The following is a 19,678-nucleotide window of genomic DNA, read 5'->3' as shown; positions in this document are numbered from 1 at the left end:
TGAGAATGAAGATTGGCTCAAAATATTATTTTTTTGAGCCATTCCTCAGGGCCGAAAATTTAATCTCGATTTTCGTACATTTTTTTTTTCATCTATTGGGATAATACCAAATATGATACTTGAGCCCCTTCTCTCTCTCCTTTTTTTTTTCCCGCTAGTCCTTTTTTTTTTTTTTATTTGCACCCAGTCCATATCAATATCTCAACTTTACTAACTTGCTCTTTTGTAGATTCCTCATCTCGTGCCCGAAAAGGAGTTTGAAATAATTTCGGGGATTTGAAGAAAGCCACCAATTAGGTAACTTAATTACCAAAATTTTGTAAGAAATTCCCTTCATTGTCTAATACTTTCCTTTTCAAAATCCCAGCAATCATGCAAATTAAGGACTACGCCGTGCCAGTGCCGCATATTTCACTGACGGATGAACGGGGAGGAACTCAATCAAAGAGCTTGTCACTACATGTTTACAAACCAGCAATCGGCCCGCTTGCTGAATCCTTCATACCCCTTGAAGGGTGCTTTCATCTCGAAGATTGGACTAGCAAGTGGACCAAGAAAGTGGTGGCACCGTCGACTTTCTCCACTACATCGAGGGAAGAAGAAGTGGTCGTATTAAACTCGTCACTTCACAATGGAGATCCAGAAATAGCCAAATTCACGCTTCCGTTCGTGGGTTTCAATGTTGACAAAGCTACATGGAAAATCCCTTCGTCCTTCTTTGGTGAGGCGTGCTTCACTTCTCATTATTGGGAGTGGGTTGAGGACATGCTTGGAAGGTATAAAGACGTACTCACATGCGCTGGCATATTTGAAGCTGTCTACGCGTCGAGATACTCCTACGACCGCTGTGAAAATATCTTGCGAGCCTTCTTCAAATATTGGTGTCCCTCGACGAACACACTTCATACGCCCGTTGGGGAGTTGTCCATCACACTTTGGGACCTTTATCGACTCGGTGGCCTTTCGATTGACGGCACGTTTTTCGATGAAGTTGTTCCTTCGGCGCGGGAGCTCCTCACTCGTGACAAAGAAGGGAAACCACTTCTCCCTGAAAGTTGCAGGCATCTTTTTTCGGCTTACTACCACCTCTGGACGAACGACCAAGGGGTATGGATGAAGGACTGGATTCGCTTCTGGTTCAAAGCAGAGGCTAGGTATAGGGCTCCTCCGAATAGAGCGAATAGAAGGAAGACCACATCTAAACCAAAAAATGACTTACAACCCTTCTGGAAGCGTGGAGCCTTACGACCTTGCCGATACGAATGACTTCAATGTCCCTTTTGACACCCTGGGTATCCCAGGGTCTCTAAGAAAGGAGACCTATATTGCGGCATTCATAGCGTGTTGGATCTGCAAGTTCCTTTTGCCAAGCAAAAAGGTCGACCGTATTCGCCCAAGTGTTTTCAAGGTTGCATGCTTAATGGCTACAGGAAAAAAATTTTGTCTTGCAATTCCCGTCCTTGCGAGCATATATCATGGGTTGAGGGAGATCGTCCACGCCCCTAACCTTGGAGAATGTGAGGTAACTTTTCCAATCCATTACGTCTATGCTTGGATTGGCCAATACTTCGATGTATACTACGAAAATCATCAAGTGAGTAGCCACCACGCGCGCATGACAAGATTTAGTGGTGAGAAGATGGCAATATTTTATGGCCAATTGGAAGCTGAGGAAATCTTCAAAGAAACGAATCCTTTGATGCTTCCTAAATTGTGCTGGACTGAGAATGAAGAAAAGGCGTTGATCGATGCCGGATCCTTATCATCAAGACTCATGAGCTACTTCATTAGTCAACGCTCTTGCCATTTAACTCTACGTAAGGATAATACTTTCATTACTGAAAAATATAATCCTTGCAGGTTCAGCAGTTAATTCGGTTTTTGTCAGGACATCCCCAACAACTTGAAAGAGATCACTCACACTTATACCTTAGGTGAAGCTATTCAACTATGGGATTCCTCAGTTCGCACTCAGACGCGATCTCGGATGACTATACCCATGCACAGGAAGTATCCATTGATCACCAAAGACTATGATGCCTGGTGGTCGACTCGGTCAAATAGTGTCTCTTCAACTCCCTTAAAATTTACCGTTAAGATCCCTCAGCAATCATCGAAGAAGAGCAAGATTACCTCCGCCAACGAGTCAGTGCATCCTAATGGAGTTATAGAGATTGTAACGGGTCTTACCTCATCTACCTTGCGGAAGAACAAAACCATTAGTAGCTCCTTGGAAAATATTGTTACAAGAAATAAGTCTTCCAAGGACTCTCGACAGGCCATCAAAGAGGCGCAACCAGTGATTCCAGCAAAGAAGATGCCGCCCATGGTTTCAAAATCTTTATCAGTGACTCACACAGAAGAAGATGTCGAAATTGAAATGATGGACGATCGTGGTTCTCTCGAGGCTATAGGACAAGAAGGGACTCAAGCTCAGGGTATCGAATCTACCCAGAGAGGAACCCATTCGTTGGCAAGCGGCAGTAGTAGCCAAGACCGTCATTGGAACCGATCGAAGAAGAGGACATCTTCTGATTTGGAGGAAATTTCCTTTTCACCACCGTCGGTTGGAGTGTCGCCACTTAAGGTAATCATATTTTCCTTTTCTTTTTTTTTAAAAAAAAAAGACCCTCAAAACATTTTTTTTTTCAGCCCCCACTTCTTGAATTCCACCAAGAAGATGTTGATACCAATTCACCACTTGAACTTGAGACTGATGCTATAATTTCAAACAAGAAAGGTGACGAAGTCGTTATCAGCATCCCAAAGCAACTTGCCCCCAGTGGAGGCGCTTTGTCAAAGAAGGAGCTGTCTAATTTGCACGAAATCCGGAAAAAACCTAAGGTAGCATTGGTTTCAGAATTTCATGGTCAAAAATTGATCCAGGCGCATCGAAGGAAGTACTTGCAGAGTTTGTTGATGGATTTTCGCGGACAGATTCTTGACACTCCAACTGAACAGATCTCTTCTTTAAAAGAGTGTGCAGAGGAAATCATTGCGGAAATCACAAGAACGGATTCTACCAATGGTCTCCCTTTAAAAGATCACTTGATGGAATTGTTTGCCAAGGCGGAGGCATATGATGTTCTGGCATCCTCATCGTGGGAAAGGATGAGCAAAGAAACACATGCAGAACTCCTTTCCAACGCGACCGTCCAACTCAAGAGAGTTAAGGCAAAGGAAGAAGGACTAACTTGTCACTTGCAAAGTCTTGAAGAAAAGTTGCAGTCCATTGAAGACAGGAAGAAGGTTCTGCAACAGGAACTCATCAGTTTGGAGAAACAAGGCCTGGAAATCAGTTCGACTATCGATCAAAAGTATGAGACCTTCAAGGAGATCCAGGCCGAAATAACCCAAGCGCATGATGAGCTATCTTCCATTGAAAATACTAGCATCATGACTGATAACGCAATGAAGGAACTTGAAGACATGAAGTCTGCACTTGAATCATATAAAGTAGCTGTAGTGGAATACAAATTTGATATTTAGACTTTCCACCATGTTCTTCTTTTCCTTGAATTATTTTATCACTCATTTTTTCCATGTAATGAGTTTTCTTTTGAATAATAAAATGCTTTTCATTTCTTATCTCATGTTTTTTTTAAGAGAAAAGAACTCAAATGGAGCATTTTATTATTTTTTTTTATATTTTTTTATATTTTTTGGAAAGAGAAAATTCTTTTTCATTTTTTTTTTGTAAGGGACAAGGATTTGATTTGGAGCGGTGTAACTGAACTTAGAGGATGCCCTCCAAGCTGCCTACGTATCCCAACAAGGGAATCAAGTCACACGTAGTTCCTGCCGTTCGCATTTTAACCTCATGCGGGCCAGGAGTATCTATTTGTTTACCACCTTAGACTTGGTGGAGTGTTTCAGCAGTTTAACCACATACTACACTGTTGGTGGTTGCCATCCACAGTTTTAGCTCATGCGGGCCAGGAGTATCTATTTGTTTACCACCTTAGACTTGGTGGAGTGTTTCAGCAGTTTAACCACATACTACACTGTTGGTGGTTGCCATCCACAGTTTTAGCTCATGCGGGCCAAGAGCATCGCGCGGTTCCGATTATGCATAGTACCTTTTTAGGTACTTGCCATTGATGGGGCCAACCCTTAATCCATCTTCGGCAACCAACTTGTATGAGTCATTTGTATATACTTCTCGAATGACATATGGACCATCCCACTTAGGAGTAAACTTTCTTTGTCCGCCATGAGTGAGAATGATTGGTCTCCGAACGGCGAGCACTAACTCTCCAATTTGAAAAGAGCGGGGTCGAACGTGCTTATTGAATGCCTTTGAAAGGCGAGCCTGATAACACTCAATCCGTTGCTGAGCTTCCAATCTCTTTTCGTCGAGTGCTTCTAATTCCTCGAGGCGAAGACGAACATTATCTTCTCCACTGAGCCCTTCTTGAATTGCAATTCTTAGCGAGGGTATTTGACACTCAAGTAGAAGAACAGCTTCAACACCGTATACAAGCGCATATGGGGTTGCTTGTGTGGGAGTTCGAAAAGTGGTTCGGTATGCCCAAAGCGCTTCTCCAATCCGAAGATGCCAATCCCTTTTCGATTTATCCACGATTTTCTTCAACAGATTACATAAGGTCTTGTTGAATGCTTCAGCGAGTCCGTTTGCAGCAGCGTAGTACATGGACGAATTGTATTGTTTGAAATGAAACTTTTCGCAAAGTTTGTTCATTGCTACATTGCAAAAAGGCTTACCATTATCGGTGATGATATACCGCGGGACTCCATACCGATAAATGATATGCAAGCGAATAAAATCTACTACATTCTCCTTTTTGACCTCTCTTAGAGGAACCGCTTCAGCCCACTTTGAAAAGTAATCTGTCGCCGCCAAAATGAAAATGTGTCCACCAGAAGACTTTGGGAGTGGTCCAACTATATCCAAACCCCAAGCATCGAACGGCCATGAAGTCACAGTTGGATGCAATGGTTCAGGAGGCTGATGGATGAAATTGCCATGAAATTGACATGCTTGACATCTTCTAGCAAAGTCAATGCAGTCCTTCACCATTGTTGGCCAATAGTATCCCATTCTTTTAATGCGAAAGTGTAGTTTCGGACCAGACTGGTGAGCACCGCATATCCCAGAGTGAGCCTCCTCCATTGCTTGCATGGCCTCATCTTCTCCAAGACATCGTAGAAACACCCCATCGAATGACCTTCGGTAAAGCGTCCCTTTGTAGTAAATGAAACGTGGTGCTCGACGACGTATATCAACCCTTTTCTTAGGATCTTCTGGTAACTTCCCATGATTAAGGTAATCAATGATGAGGTGACGCCAATCCTCCTTTTCGATCTCATGGACAAAAATATGATAAGCATTCTCTTCCTCACCATCATCTTCTTCATCAAACATCGGAGGTATGACCCAATTTTGGCATATTGAAATTTGATTTCGATGAGAAGGTAGAGTGATCATGGACGCCACCCTTGCCAAAGAGTCAGCTTATTGGTTGAAATTTCTAGGGATATGTTCTATAGTGACATCGCCCAGATATCCCATGAGCTGTCTTGCATACTTATAATATGGGATTAATTCGGGTTTCTTGACATCATAAATACCAAGAAGTTGATTTACCACCAATTTTGAATCACCATAAACTCTAAGATGCAATTGCTTCATGTCTACGGCCGTTTCCAGACCGAGAATCAATGCTTGATATTCGGCCACATTGTTTGAACACCGACGTGTTAAAGTGAAAGAGTATGGCAATATATCTGCTTCAGGAGTATAAAAGACAACTCCCGCACCAGCTCCATCGCGGTGAGCAGCTCCATCGAAATACATTGACCACGGCGAATCGACCATAAACACTTCTTCATCGGGAAGTTCATCAGTCAATTCCCACTCGGCAGGTACGGGATGATCGGCTAAAAAGTCTGCCAATATTTGTCCTTTGACAGCTTTCGCAGGTACATAAATAATTTCAAATTGTTGAAATTGGAGGTACCATCTCGCGAGCCGATCAGATAGTACAGGTTTTGCCATGACATATTTAATGGGATTAGACTTAGATATGAGTCGAATAGTATGTGCATGAAAATAATGTTTCAACTTCTGAATGACAAATATAAGTGCCAAACACAACTTCTCGATGGGCGAGTAGTTCAACTCATTAGATGTCATCATCCGGCTCAAGTAATACAGTGCATTCTCCTTACCATCATCGTTTTCTTGAGCAAATAAGGCCCCAACCGACCGTTCATGAGCGGAAATGTAGAGAATCAATGGTTTTCCTGGAATGGGCGCAGCCAGCACTGGGGGATTCATGAGGTACGCTTTGATGCTTGTAAAAGCATTCCTACACGATTCATTTCTCTCGAAGGGTACCCTTTTCTTCATCAGTCGACTAAAGGGTTGGCATCGTCCGGCCAAATTAGAGATAAACCTCCGGATATATGCCAATTTCCCTTGAAGGCCCTTTAATTCATGAATATTTCGCGGTTCAGGCATGTTCACAATGGCATCAATTTTAGATCGATCGACTTCTATTCCCCGTTGATGAACGATGAAACCAAGAAACTTGCCAGAAGTGACTCCGAATGCGCATTTCAAAGGATTCATCTTCAATTGGTACCTCCGAAGGCGTTGGAAAACTCTTCGAAGGTCTTGAATATGATCCTCTCGCTTCTTTGATTTCACCACAAGGTCATCAACGTAGCACTCCACATTTCTATGGAGCATATCATCAAATATTCTTTGCATTGCCCTTTGATATGTCGCTCCAGCATTTTTCAAGCCAAACGGCATTACTTTATAACAATAAATTCCCTTGGGGGTGCGGAAGGCAGTTAGCTCCTCATCCTCGGGCGCCATGCGTATTTGATTGTAGCCAGACGATCCATCGAGAAAAGATAGTGCTTCATGCCCGGTTGTAGCATCTACCGTCAATTCTGTGATGGGGAGAGGAAAATCATCTTTGGGGCAAGCCTCGTTTAAGTCTCGAAAGTCAACACAAACTCGAATTTGCCCATTCTTCTTCCTTACAGGGACGATGCTTGAAATCCATGTTGGATATTTTACTTCTCGTATGAATCCGGCTTCAATCAATCGATTTATCTCATTTTCTATCAGAGGAATCAATTCGGGCCGAAAGCGCCTTTGCGTTTGCTTGACAGGTTTTGTTCCTCGCTTGACAGACAAATTATGAACGGCGACCCTTGGATCCAAACCAGGCATTTCTGAGTAATTCCAGGCAAAGACGTCCCTGAACTCGAGCAGCAAATCAACATACTCTTTTTCTTCTTCAGGAGTCATACAAGAGCTTATGTAAATTGGGCGAGGATCGTCGCTTGTGCCAAGGTTAATCTCTTTTAGCTCATCGACCGTATTTTTTACCCCTTGTTCAAGTTCAGGGGGAGCGTCGTCTGCATCTTCTTCTTCTTCTTCAGGATCACTGATCGTAATATGGTGACAGGAAGCCGTACTTTCTTGACCCTGTTCTTCAAAAATGGTTTCAATTCTTACATTGAATAAGTCTCCATAGTGCATGAAGAAATTGGAGACTCGCTTTCTTGGTCTGTTCTTCTTTATTGGAGTAAGACTTTCTTCCCTGGCAACTTGGTACTCTTGTTTCTTACTGCCTAATCTCTCATAGACGGGCGACTTCAGATTTTTCGGCTGCGGGCCAAGTCTGTCAAACACAGAAGTACGCTTTGACTTATTTCCCAACCTATCGAACACAGATTTCTTTCGGCTTGTGACCTCTATTTCTTCGCTCACGTAATTACAACTTGCTCTTTTGATCATTATACGCACTGGAGAAGGTGGTTGATAACCCAGACCCATCGATGAACTTTCAACATTATAGCCTTTTCCTTTCAACATTTTCTGCGTAGGTGTTAATCCATGAGTCTTCTCGCCAGTCACCTCAGGAGGGAGTTTGCCCAATGTATTCTTCTCATTTGGGTTATAACCCGCCTTAGCAAGAAGTCTATAGGCGTTTGGATCAAAATCTTCTTGAGTCCGATTTGTTGGTAGCGAGTAATGTTCCACTGCCGGTTCTTCTTTGGGACGGACAAATCCTTGCAAGCTCTCCTTCTCAATTTTGACAGGCTCTATCTTGGTGAGCGGAACATTTAATGTGTCATTTCTGATAAAAGAAGACTGACCTTCTTCTCTTTTTGATCTTGGAGTATACCGCAAAATGGGTACTTTGGAATCTTGACTTTCTTCCCTTACCGATTCCTTTCTTTTTGCTTCTTTGTGAAGATAAAATTTGGCATCGGCAAAGTGAGTTTCGGCTTCCGTGAACGGTTTGTCGTCCGCAGTGACTTTCTTAACAATACCGCCTCGACAATACTTGAAACATTGATGCAGAGTAGATGGTATAATTTCATTCTCGTGAATCCAGGGCCTTCCCAAGAGCATGTTATAAGAGGTTTTGGCTTCAATGATATGAAATAACGCACTTGAAGACAGCTCACCAACGAGCAATTCAAGCCTTATGAGGCCAATTGCTCTTTGCCCCCCTTGGTTAAATCCTTGGATCATGAGGCGGCTCTGGGAGAGTTCATCACTTGAGATTCCTAACTCCTTCATAGCACGTACGGACATGATATTGACGGCAGATCCCCCATCAATGAGTATCCGATTCATCTTTTGTTCTCGAACATATGCACTAACAAACAAAGGTCGATTGTGGGTTTTGAATTCAACAGTTAAATCGTCATCATCAAAAATGATGGTCGTCGCACAATCCACCGGTGGTTTATCATCGACTTTGAGTTTTTTCTCAAATTCAGTGCCAATTTGTGTGACTTGAGGATTTTCAGCTTTGACGACATTACAAGAAGTGAAATTATCAGTATCGTCACTTAAATACCCCTTGGGTATAAATTCTCTCAATGTCACGGGCTGTCGAACCTCTTGAAGAAGTTGAAAATCTGACGAAATTGGTGTTGTGGCGACTCCCTTTTGTTTCTTTGTCGCATTTCGTCGTTTCATCGTCACTTTCGGCTTTGTCGAATGAATGCTTTTCGAAAAGATGTACTTCTTTATTTTTGGCTTGCAAGTCCTCTTTCGAGTGACTAAAGTCCATCCTTCGTTGTCATCTTCAATAACATTTTCAATTGACGATTTTTCAAACTCCTTTTACGACGAAGCACCGCTTGTTGTGGATAAAACTTCTATCGGACAACACACAGACCCAAACATTATGGTTGTTTGATTTGCCGATACTTTATCTTCCTCGAGAAGGATTTTCCCTTGACGGGCCAATTCCATAATTTTTTCTTTAAAGACAAAGCATTTAGTGAGAGGGTGGCCAATCAAGCGATGATAACAGCAGTAATTTGGATCATTGACTTGACCAGCTTCCTCTGGGCGCTTCATATCGGGAAGTTCAAGGAGCCTCTCATTGAAAAGATCATCAAACATTCCTTGTAAATCAGATTCGAGAAAGGGGTATTCCTTTTTTGCATTTCTTTTAGAGTAGGTCTTCTTACAGACCTATTTTGAGAAGAGTCTACTTTTTCGGTGATTTTTCGACTCACCTTGGTAGCAATTTTCATGGGGGCTGTGTTTATTGCCATGGACTCCTTATTACTGAATTTTGAAGAAGGCTTGCCCCCTTTTTTATTTTCTTGCCTTTCATTGCTTTGACGAGGCGGCTGCACTCGCGGAGCTTGAATAGGAAGCCCATCAGTTGCATTGGCCGTGATGCTTAACTCCATATCATGAGCGCGAGTAGCTAATTCTTCAAATGTATTTGGGCGTATACCTTGTAGAATATAGCTCAGGCTCCAATGCATTCCTCGGATGCACATCTCTATGGCAGAGGGCTCAGACAGTCTATCCTTGCAGTTGAGACTCAGACTTCTCCACCTATCGATGTAGTTGACCACAGGTTCATCCTTCCATTGACGAGTGTTAGTCAACTCCAGCATACTAACAGTTCTTCTAGTGCTATAGAAGTGATTTAAAAACTCTTGTTCCAGTTGTTCCCAATTGTCGATGGACCCCGGAGTGAGATCAGTGTACCAGTCAAATGCGTTGCCCTTCAAGGATCGGACGAATTGTTTGACTAGCAGGTCACCATAGGTTCCAGCGTTATTGCAAGTTTCGACAAAATGGGCCACATGTTGTTTTGGACTGCCTTTTCCATCGAACTGTTGAAATTTAGGCGGTTGATATCCAGCGGGCATTGCTAGGTTGTCAATTCTAGCAGTGTAAGGCTTGCAGTAGGTAAAGCTTGACTTTGAACCACCCTCCTTTTTATCTTTGATCACGCCTTCAACAAGCTCCTTCAGTTGTTCCACGGGAATAGCTCCATCGGCGGTCACATATACTTCCTTCACCTTGTCTTTACCTTTTTCACGCTCTTGGTGCTCCTTACGATTCGCATGGCTTCCTTCAGGAGCATGATCTTTCTGGGTGAGCAGTTGAGCAATGAGAGCATCTTGGTCCTTAACGTGTTTCATCATGGTTTCCATCATCTTGGACATGTTCGAAACTTGTTCTTCGAGACTCAAAGTATTTGTCATCATGGCGGGCATTGCAGCAGAAGAAGCAGCAGAATCTTCAATACAAAATCTTGAATGAAGAGTTTCATGTGAAGAGGCTGATCCAGTGCTTGATGAATCATCGTCATGCTTATAAAATTTGGGTTCGGATCCAAATTCGAGCATGGCAAGAGCCTTCTCAATCGAGGTGAAAACGTCTTGGACCCCCATCGTGGAGGAATAGCTCATTTGTGATGTTGACCCGAAGACGGGAGTTGGCGCCGAGGGTTCCATGCTACTTTGGGTGGAGGCTCTCGTCATACTCCTTGTCACGGGGCCAATAACGCGGGTATTGGTGGCAACGTGTGCAGCTTCCTGAACAGGCTTAGCATCAGTAGCCTTGGAACGTGCAATCACGATTTTGTTGCTCTTTGGTGCCATTGGTGATAGACGTAGTTGAATATTCGAGGAGAAGAGATGGAAGGCAGAGATGGTCCCACCGGGCGTGCCAAAAATTTGTACGCGATAAAAATTTCAAGTCTGCAAAACGACACGAAAAAATACACGACAAATATATGATATATAAATTTAGAAAAATATGTAGGTACAATCTCTGGGGTTTTCTCGAACTTGTGGAGAGTTTCCCTCGATTCTTCTCCTCGAACACCAATCCAAGGGCTTCGCAGCTTGTTCTTGGATCCACCACCGATTCTTCAAATCTTGATATGGACGACTTGAAGGGCTTGAAAATATTTAGAGGCTCAAGCCTTGATATGCGGAAGACTTGGAGAACTTGAAGATCCAACCCTTCGTAGCTTGAAGCTTCGATATTTGAGTGTATGAGTTGCTTCTTGATATCTCTGTGTATCTGTGCGTGTGTGGGGGTCCTTGATTTGGTTGAAAGACCTCTATTTATAGCTGTGGCAAGGGGTAGAGGTTGAAAACCTGCATACCACTTACTTGTCTTGCAAGACGTGCAGTCATATTAGGACTGTGCTAGCCAAATATTATCTCTTCATTTTATATTTATTAATAAAGAGATAAGTAATCCCTCAATTGGCCAAACCCGTGGGGACACGTGACGTGGCGCCGTTTGACTGGTCAGGCTATTGCAGTATATAAGAAATATACTTGGATTGAACAACTCTAAATATTATCCCTTTAATAAGAAATAAATACTTAGATATTTATCCAATAGGCATGTGATATGATATGATTTGGTTGGTGGAGATATCTCTGCAATTTAAATTGATCTGGAACACCTCGCCTTGACACGTGGCAAAATATAATTGGCCATTTAATAACCAATTTTTCCAAGTGTGCATGCCATGTGGCAATATCCGATTGGACGAAAATATTTAATAGACCAATGGTAATTTTTAGAATTTAATTAAAATTCCATTGTCTACAAACTATATTCCAATTTTGTCAAATACCAATGCATATATAGATTAATTAATTTTTCAATATTATTTGTGGTATCATTTCCCCTTGTTTCCATGTTAAGTGATAAGATTCTAAAGTACTTCCTCCATCTTAATATTAGAGTTATTTTTTGGGAATCCAAATTTATATGGAGATATGGTAATCATTATGTTTATATGCGGTGGCATTGGTGAATTACATATATATCCTTTGAATTCCAAATATTGTTTTAATAGATGTGCATTGAAATTTAAAAAAAAAATACCTTTTCAAATGGCAAGATTGAAAAGTATGTATTTAATTTGAAATAGTGTGACTCTTATTTTGGAACATCAATAAAGTAAAAATATGACAACAACTACGGACAGAGGAAGTACATAACAACCATTTCATGAAATTTGAAGTTCTTTGACAGAGCTGTGAAAACTAATGAGCTATGTGTAACGCTTTTTCCATGCCTGCATTGTTTGGCTGGTAGATATAAAATTCAAAACCCATAAATGCGCTTGATTTAAAGTATTTGGTCTATATGAATCTCCAAGTTTGAAAAATCTTGGGCAATTGTATTACATATTGTTAGACTTTCCACTTTCATTACACGGATTAATAAAAACAATAAAATGCTAAATTGAAACTGAAAAAAGCAACAAGCATAAACTAGGATGGAAAAAAGGGATGTGTGACATTTAATCATAATTCAGCACCTATGTATGACCAAAAGTTGAAGTCATTACTTCAAAAATACATGAACAACTGTGCCTTTCCAAAATAACTAGAGTTTATAACCACCGTTTAAAACAAACTTGAGCTTCCAAAAGTTCTTGTCACCTATTACATCCCAAACAAGCCACCTAAACATTTTAAACACTTTCATGGTGCCTTCCAGATTGCAACCTATTTCCAAATTCGCAATGTTAACCTGCGCCAGAAAAATCACATATTAACAAGTTAAATTCAAGCAAAAAATTAACTGCAAGCATTTTTAGAATTGAATTATAGGACTTTTGTCAAGAAGACAAATTGCCATATAGAGCAAGGAAAACACATACCATTACACCTTTTAAACAAAAATAAGCCTAGTTTCAAAATATTTTATCATCTATCACATCCAAAACAAGCCAAACTACAAAAACAATTCAAGCTCAAATGGCTCCTTCTAGATTGCATAGCCTATTTCCATCCAAAATCTCCAAAATGAACCTGCAAAACAAAAATTTAATGTAAGAGATTTTCCAAACATAATGAAATCTTTTACTAAAACCACTGTGCCTCAACTGAATTTCTCAGCACTAAAACTTCCAATGTATTTGGCTACCATATATTGCTTTCCAAAATCACATAAAGCTTGCATCACATCCATTCATCATTTTGTCATAGTGTATTACCAGAAATAATAGAGGACAGACTCTATGCATTCATATTAATTGAGATTCGTACTAGCATCATCACACAGAAGTACAAATTGGTGACATCACAAACTAAATTATTTGAAAGAATGATGATACAACTAGATATTTTAGCTACTAATCAGGATTCAAAATTTAGAATATCTTACCTTGTTAATTTATAAAATTAGCTATTGACATTAGCTACAATCCTATTTTTCACTTCTGCCATCAACCAATCTATTGACTCTTGTAGGTGCTGAAGTTGAGCTTGTTGTTCCTCAATTTTAGAATGTGCAGCCTCCAGTTGTGACTTTTGCTCAGTAGCAATGCTCTCCATTTGTCTATCATTGCTGCCATTGGTTCCCCTAATATACTACCTTCGAGATGGAGGTCTGACTCCACGAGCTTTCCCGCAGATATAATCGGACTTTTTTTGGCGAACTTGTTCAACTATCTCAACCTCAGACATTGGTGGCTCATTTTCAGAAATAGGTTGATTTTTCAAATTAATCATTTCTTGTTGCAAGATATAAAATTTGTACCATAGTATAAGCTCTCGACTTAAAATATTTTTATTGACAAATTTGTTTGATATGCATGACTTATATGCCTTTCTTCAGTAAGACGAGAGGACCATCCTTTTCTATTTCTATATGCGATATCAAACAAATCAATAAGACCGGCTTTCTCATTTGTCTCTAGATTGGTCTGACACAATAGGCAACATATGAATGCACAAATATGTTTGAAAATTTTCATTTTGACCAGATTTAAGAAATTCTGATCCAATAGTCACAGCAAATTGGTAATAGAGGATGCGAGTTTACCATTTCATGACGTTTTTGTGGAAAAGACTTAGATCCCAGCTTGTGCACATACTCCAGATTTGCGCGATTTAGTGCATTACTTCTTGAACGAGTCTAATATACAAGGTATGATCTTGTCAAGAACTTAATTCTCTATGCATGAATCATTTAAACAAAAATTAATGCATAGATATTTACTTACCTTCCAATCCTCATTGTCAAAGATATTGTCACAGATCCAAACCCAATCATCCATTCTCTCAAGAAAGTGGACAGGACGATTGGCCCTTCCATTTGCACCTCCCCTATACTTTTTGTAGTGTTGGTGACATTTGTTCCTAAAATTTCCATACAATCATCCAAATTGATTCTTAACAGCATCTTGGACATGTGGCTTTATCCCGTTCAAATTAAATGTGTCCTATAAAATTTACAAAAATAAGTTTAGAAACTTGTGAATGATACGAAATGAATTAAATGTATCGCATCATTGCACGTTCATAAAGATCCTCCTTGGCTGACTTGTCCATGGCTGTCCAATTCTGTACTCGTACTGGTGCATCTTGCCTAAGGATAAAACCAAGCTCTCTTGCAAAGCATGCACTCCATTCACCAATAGGTGCATTCTCATCTTCAGGTAGTACTATTAGTGGTCTATACTTTTCACCTTCTGGATCTTGCTCCCTTCTTGCCCTTACTTCTTTCTCAAGCCTAATATTTCGATTGGGTCCACACTTTCTAGGAGCTAATAAAGCTAAGAACAAGGTAAGTATGTAGAAATTGCAATTTTACAGTAGTTTAGGATAATACTAACTGCTAACATCTACAAAACTAGGACATATTTATAATATCAACAAGGTTAAAATCACCTGCATTTGTTCCTGTTGAATTGGATGCATTATGGACCTGATCTGCATCATGTTCATTATTTGTTGATTGAGTAATTTGGTTTGCCACTCTTGAAGCTGCATTGGGATTAGCAGACTCATTTCATGCTTCAATTTCATTAGCTGATAGCTCCTTTTGTCAAACAAACAAATGATCATGTCAGCTGTGAACAGAGGTCTTTGAAAAAAAAATGTAACTTAGCCAAAATAATCATATTGACATTATGAATATAAATGCAACATTACACCAATTGGGCCATTTTGAGAGGCAAAAAGATTAGTAGGTGGAGAAGATATTGTTTGGAAAGTCTTGAAGGATTGAATTGGAGGCTTGTTTGTTACTTGCTGAGATTGCAGAACTCTAGCCCCCTCCTAGGATGAGATATAATGTCATTAGCTATGATCGTCAGTAATAGAATAACAATCTTAATTGCTTAAGATACAGGCGTTAAATGAAAAAGTTACTATAGCAGATTCCATGTCTATGAAAAGATTCATGACTGGTTCCATGTTTGATGTTCCATAAGGGATGTGGTTAGAGTTTGATTCTCTCGGAGCTACCTGCTTTAAACACACAAAAACAACATATTAAATTTATTACACTAATGTGAGTAAAATCTAAGCAATTGTAGGAAAGGTTTTAGTTCTCACTGTGAGAGACTTTTGCATCGGCTGATCCCCAGTGCAAACCTTTGGCGTATTAGATGCCGGATTAGATTGTTTGCTTGCTGCAACTTTTTCAAATTGTCTTGCCCGTAATGCATTTCCTGGCATTTATATTAGACCACTATTAGTATCTCAAATAAGATTATAACAATAAAGGATACACCCAATATGTGAATCAAAATAACTTTTAGCTATCATGAAAGGACACAAAAAGCAACTGATAATGATTGTAATAAACAAAATAGATCTTTTTCATGAAACAAGAGTGGTACAGATACACTTCATTTTTACAAAAAAAGTGCCATAAGTCACTCTATGTCACTGTCAGAACTAAAGCTCAAATAAGGCTCTTCTTCACTTTCTCTTGTGCTTCGTGACTCTTCATCAATCATGTCATCATTAATGAAATCATCCAACTCATTCTCAGTTTTGTCACTAGGTGCATTATCCTCTGAATCAATGGTTTCTGGGTCAACATCAGCTCTGTCCAATGAAAATGCTTCATAGTCTTGAACTTCAAACATGATTTCTGAACACCTATTCTGTTGGTATGCTTCATGATTACCAAATGCATCTTCAGGATCATTTTCATCAGTAGGTTGGAAAAGTGATGGATCCCATATATATCTATGATCTGCAACAAGAACTACATGCCAGTCTCCACCCAATTTTGTGTCTTTAACATAGAAAACTTGGGTGGCCTAAGTAGCAAGAACATAATGTTCATTTGCATACCATTTTTTCCCAAAGTTAACACTTGTGAAATACTTATCACAGCGAGCTGTCCTAGAATCAAACCATTCACACCCAAATAAAAGAACTTGGTAGTTCCCCCTATATCTTAGCTGCATGACTTCTTTAACAATTCCATAGAAGCCTATAATTTCATTATTATGCTCTCCCTCAGTACATATACCACTATTTTGTGTCTTTCGACAACTATCACGCTCCTTAGTTAGGAACTTAACTCCATTGACTATACATCCTGGATACATGATAGTATGTGTGACGCCCCCACTTCTCCCTAAGGCGAACCAAAGGGTATTCGCGGGACGCCTGCCCAACTCTCACCAGGACTCAAGTCAATTCCCGTTCCAAGCTTAATATATTACTAGCCATCCACGAAAGAAAGTAAGAAAGTGCGAAAAACTTTCATCTTAACAATATATAATAATAATCCAATTCTTGCATCGGATTTCCAAAAGTTACATCAAATCCCAAAATGTACAACATCCGGATACATCGAATATTCCATCCATACATTAAGTTCCCAAAAGTGCAACCGATACGAAGTCTAGTCCAAAATACCTTAGAAACCCTAAACCAAAAGTACGTCAAAAGAGGGGTTTCTCCAAGTTCACGCCATGACCAACCTGTTAAGGAAAACAAATCTATAGGGTGAGCAAAATGCTCGTGAGGCCAAGAACACACATGCAAGCACATAGTCCAAGTAACAAGCCAAAATTTACAAGGAGAGCAATAATATATCAATAATTAACGATTCACTGAAAGTAAACAGAAACAATTCAAGGATATTGGAGCTCTCAGGAGCTATATTCCACTGGCACGATCAAGAACCTCCACGAATTGACACTCCGTCAATCGGGTAGGTTTAGTCCGTAGAACTCCACTTAACCTGTCCCCTTTTCACCTTACATACCCCTGTATCGGGCTCGCCTGTCATTTGTTTAAGGCAATACTTCAACGAGTACGCCAAGCAAGATCTCTCCAATAGATCAAGCTTATCATGTGATTCTCATGGCTCGCCGAGGTTCCCGACCAAGCCTATGCCGGCTCAAGTTCCAAGGTTAGCCTATGAGTTTGGGCGTTCCCCATGTACATGTGTGTGTGTCAAGGAGATTCACTCCAGCGACGTATGCAGCCATAGCATACTATTTCAAGCCATACAAGCATGTGACGTATTCAAGCAATCGAGATATTCAAGCATTTCAAGTACGAGTCATTTATTTCAAGCGAGAACGAGTGCGATAAAGTACACCCTCGTCTCAAATTTTAAAATCTCAAATATCAATAACATGTAAACACGTATCGAGTTCACAGGAGTTCAAGTAAACACGCACTTGACACTCACCAAATAAACAAGAAGAAACGGCACTCGAAGTTCAAGCGTCCACCATGGGATCCTCTTGAAGTTCCTCTTGTGTGCCTGAGCAATTAATAAGGATTTATCACTCATAAACCCCCAATTATTACGAAGATTGTATTTAGTGCACAATCTAAGAAAATTCCATGAAAACGAACCCCAATCACTCGTAAATCGGGGTTCAAAGATGGGATTTTAAAGCACAAAAGCAAACGAGGTTTCATCTTGGAAATCAAGTTTAATACGTTCAAGTAACATCGAAGGAATGAGGAGAATTTGAAAAACTCTATATCCTTAAGGCTTGGAAATTTTTCAGGTTTGATACGAGATTTTGGAAAAATCGTATCTCACTCTTTACAAGTCCAAAATTAGAAAACTTGGTACCGTTGGAAACCTCTTCCAAAGTACTACAAGTACCTACAATACACTTTTCTAAGATTCCAAATGGAAAACATTCAAAAATGAGCTCAAAGTCGCTGTTTTGGTTCATAAGGCAGATTTAAGTTGGTTTTTGGCCAACTTTGAAAATTCGGCAAAATTCACTTGATTGGAGCTAGCCTTTGAAATTTGTAAATCTATTAGTATTGTAATCCAAGTTTACAACAAAACAAGCGGAACGAGAAATGGAGTTTTGAACACCAAGATATGGTAGCTCAAAGTTACCCAAATTTCCTTGTTAAACAAGGGTTTTCCAAAATCAAGTCTTGAACTTTGGTAATTTAGTCGAGCAGTGAAATGGATTCGGATTGGTACCAAATTTGGCAGTATAATACTCCTATATAAAGGGTATTCCTATATCAAATTTCATGGAAAAATACCTTCGGGAAGGTAGTCAACCAAAAAACCAAATTTTCGAAAAATCCTAAGGAAAAACTGCCTTGAGCTTTTTGTTTTCCATTCCAAACATTTGGCCAAGAAAAATCCTTCAAACCTGGTTCATTTGTGTAGGAAAAGCCTAAGAAACATTCATGGTACATTTGATAAGTGTTTTAACTCCAAGAAACTCAATTGGCAAGTCTACACAAGTCTAGCATCAATTCTGCCCAAAATTTAGGGTTTTCAAGAACAAGGCAGGTTTCGTATTTTGATCACAAATTGCTCAATTCAACTCGGAATTTAGCATGGTTGGTGGCGTTGGAAAATACATTCATAAAACTATAATTTCATAGAAGAAATAATTTGAAATTCAGCACACAACTAGCTCAAATTTGAGCCTCAATTTGCAGCTTCTGAACTTCGTTCCAGGAAAACAGAGAAACAGGACAGTCATCTTTAAATGGTTGGTACGGATTACTCAGGTGGAATTAGGGGTTGTATTTTATACCATTGGAAAGTTAGGAATGTCTAGTTTCAAATGCCACTGACGGCACTTGATTTCAACATTGTAACACAGAGTTATGGACGAAACAAGAAGACTGTGTGAGCATTACGGGAAATTTTTCCAGGTTTGCTAGCTTTGCGAAATTAATCCATTTGGCCAACCAAACCTCAATATTTTTCGATGAAACTTTATACACCATCTATACAACATATAAACATCATATAAAAGCCATTAAAACCTCAAAATTCCACAAAAAGAGGCACGATCATAACAGAGGCAGAATTGGAAACCTTACATCCATGCACTCCTTGAAGTTTATACTAGCTATGCACCATTAATCTATCAATTTGAGCACTAAACCAACATTAAATCCATCATCAAGCATCACATCAGCCATCAATTCAAGAGTGGGAGTTCATAGAGCCCACATTCAAAATTTTCCAACAATAACAAGCCACCCACATGAATATCTAAGCTCATAAGTGTAAATCAACTTCCATAAATCAAAACTTGATAGTTTGATCATTACTTACTTTGGTTGATGAACAAAGCAGAAATTTCGGTCCTCCCTTGGTCCAAGAAAACCGTGGAAAGCTCCCTTTCTTTTG

The sequence above is a fragment of the Coffea eugenioides genome, chromosome 3 (assembly GCF_003713205.1).
Source record: "Coffea eugenioides isolate CCC68of chromosome 3, Ceug_1.0, whole genome shotgun sequence".
NCBI lineage: Eukaryota > Viridiplantae > Streptophyta > Magnoliopsida > Gentianales > Rubiaceae > Coffea > Coffea eugenioides.
The sequence above is the reverse complement of the archived record's forward strand: the minus strand, read 5'-3'. Positions refer to the sequence as shown.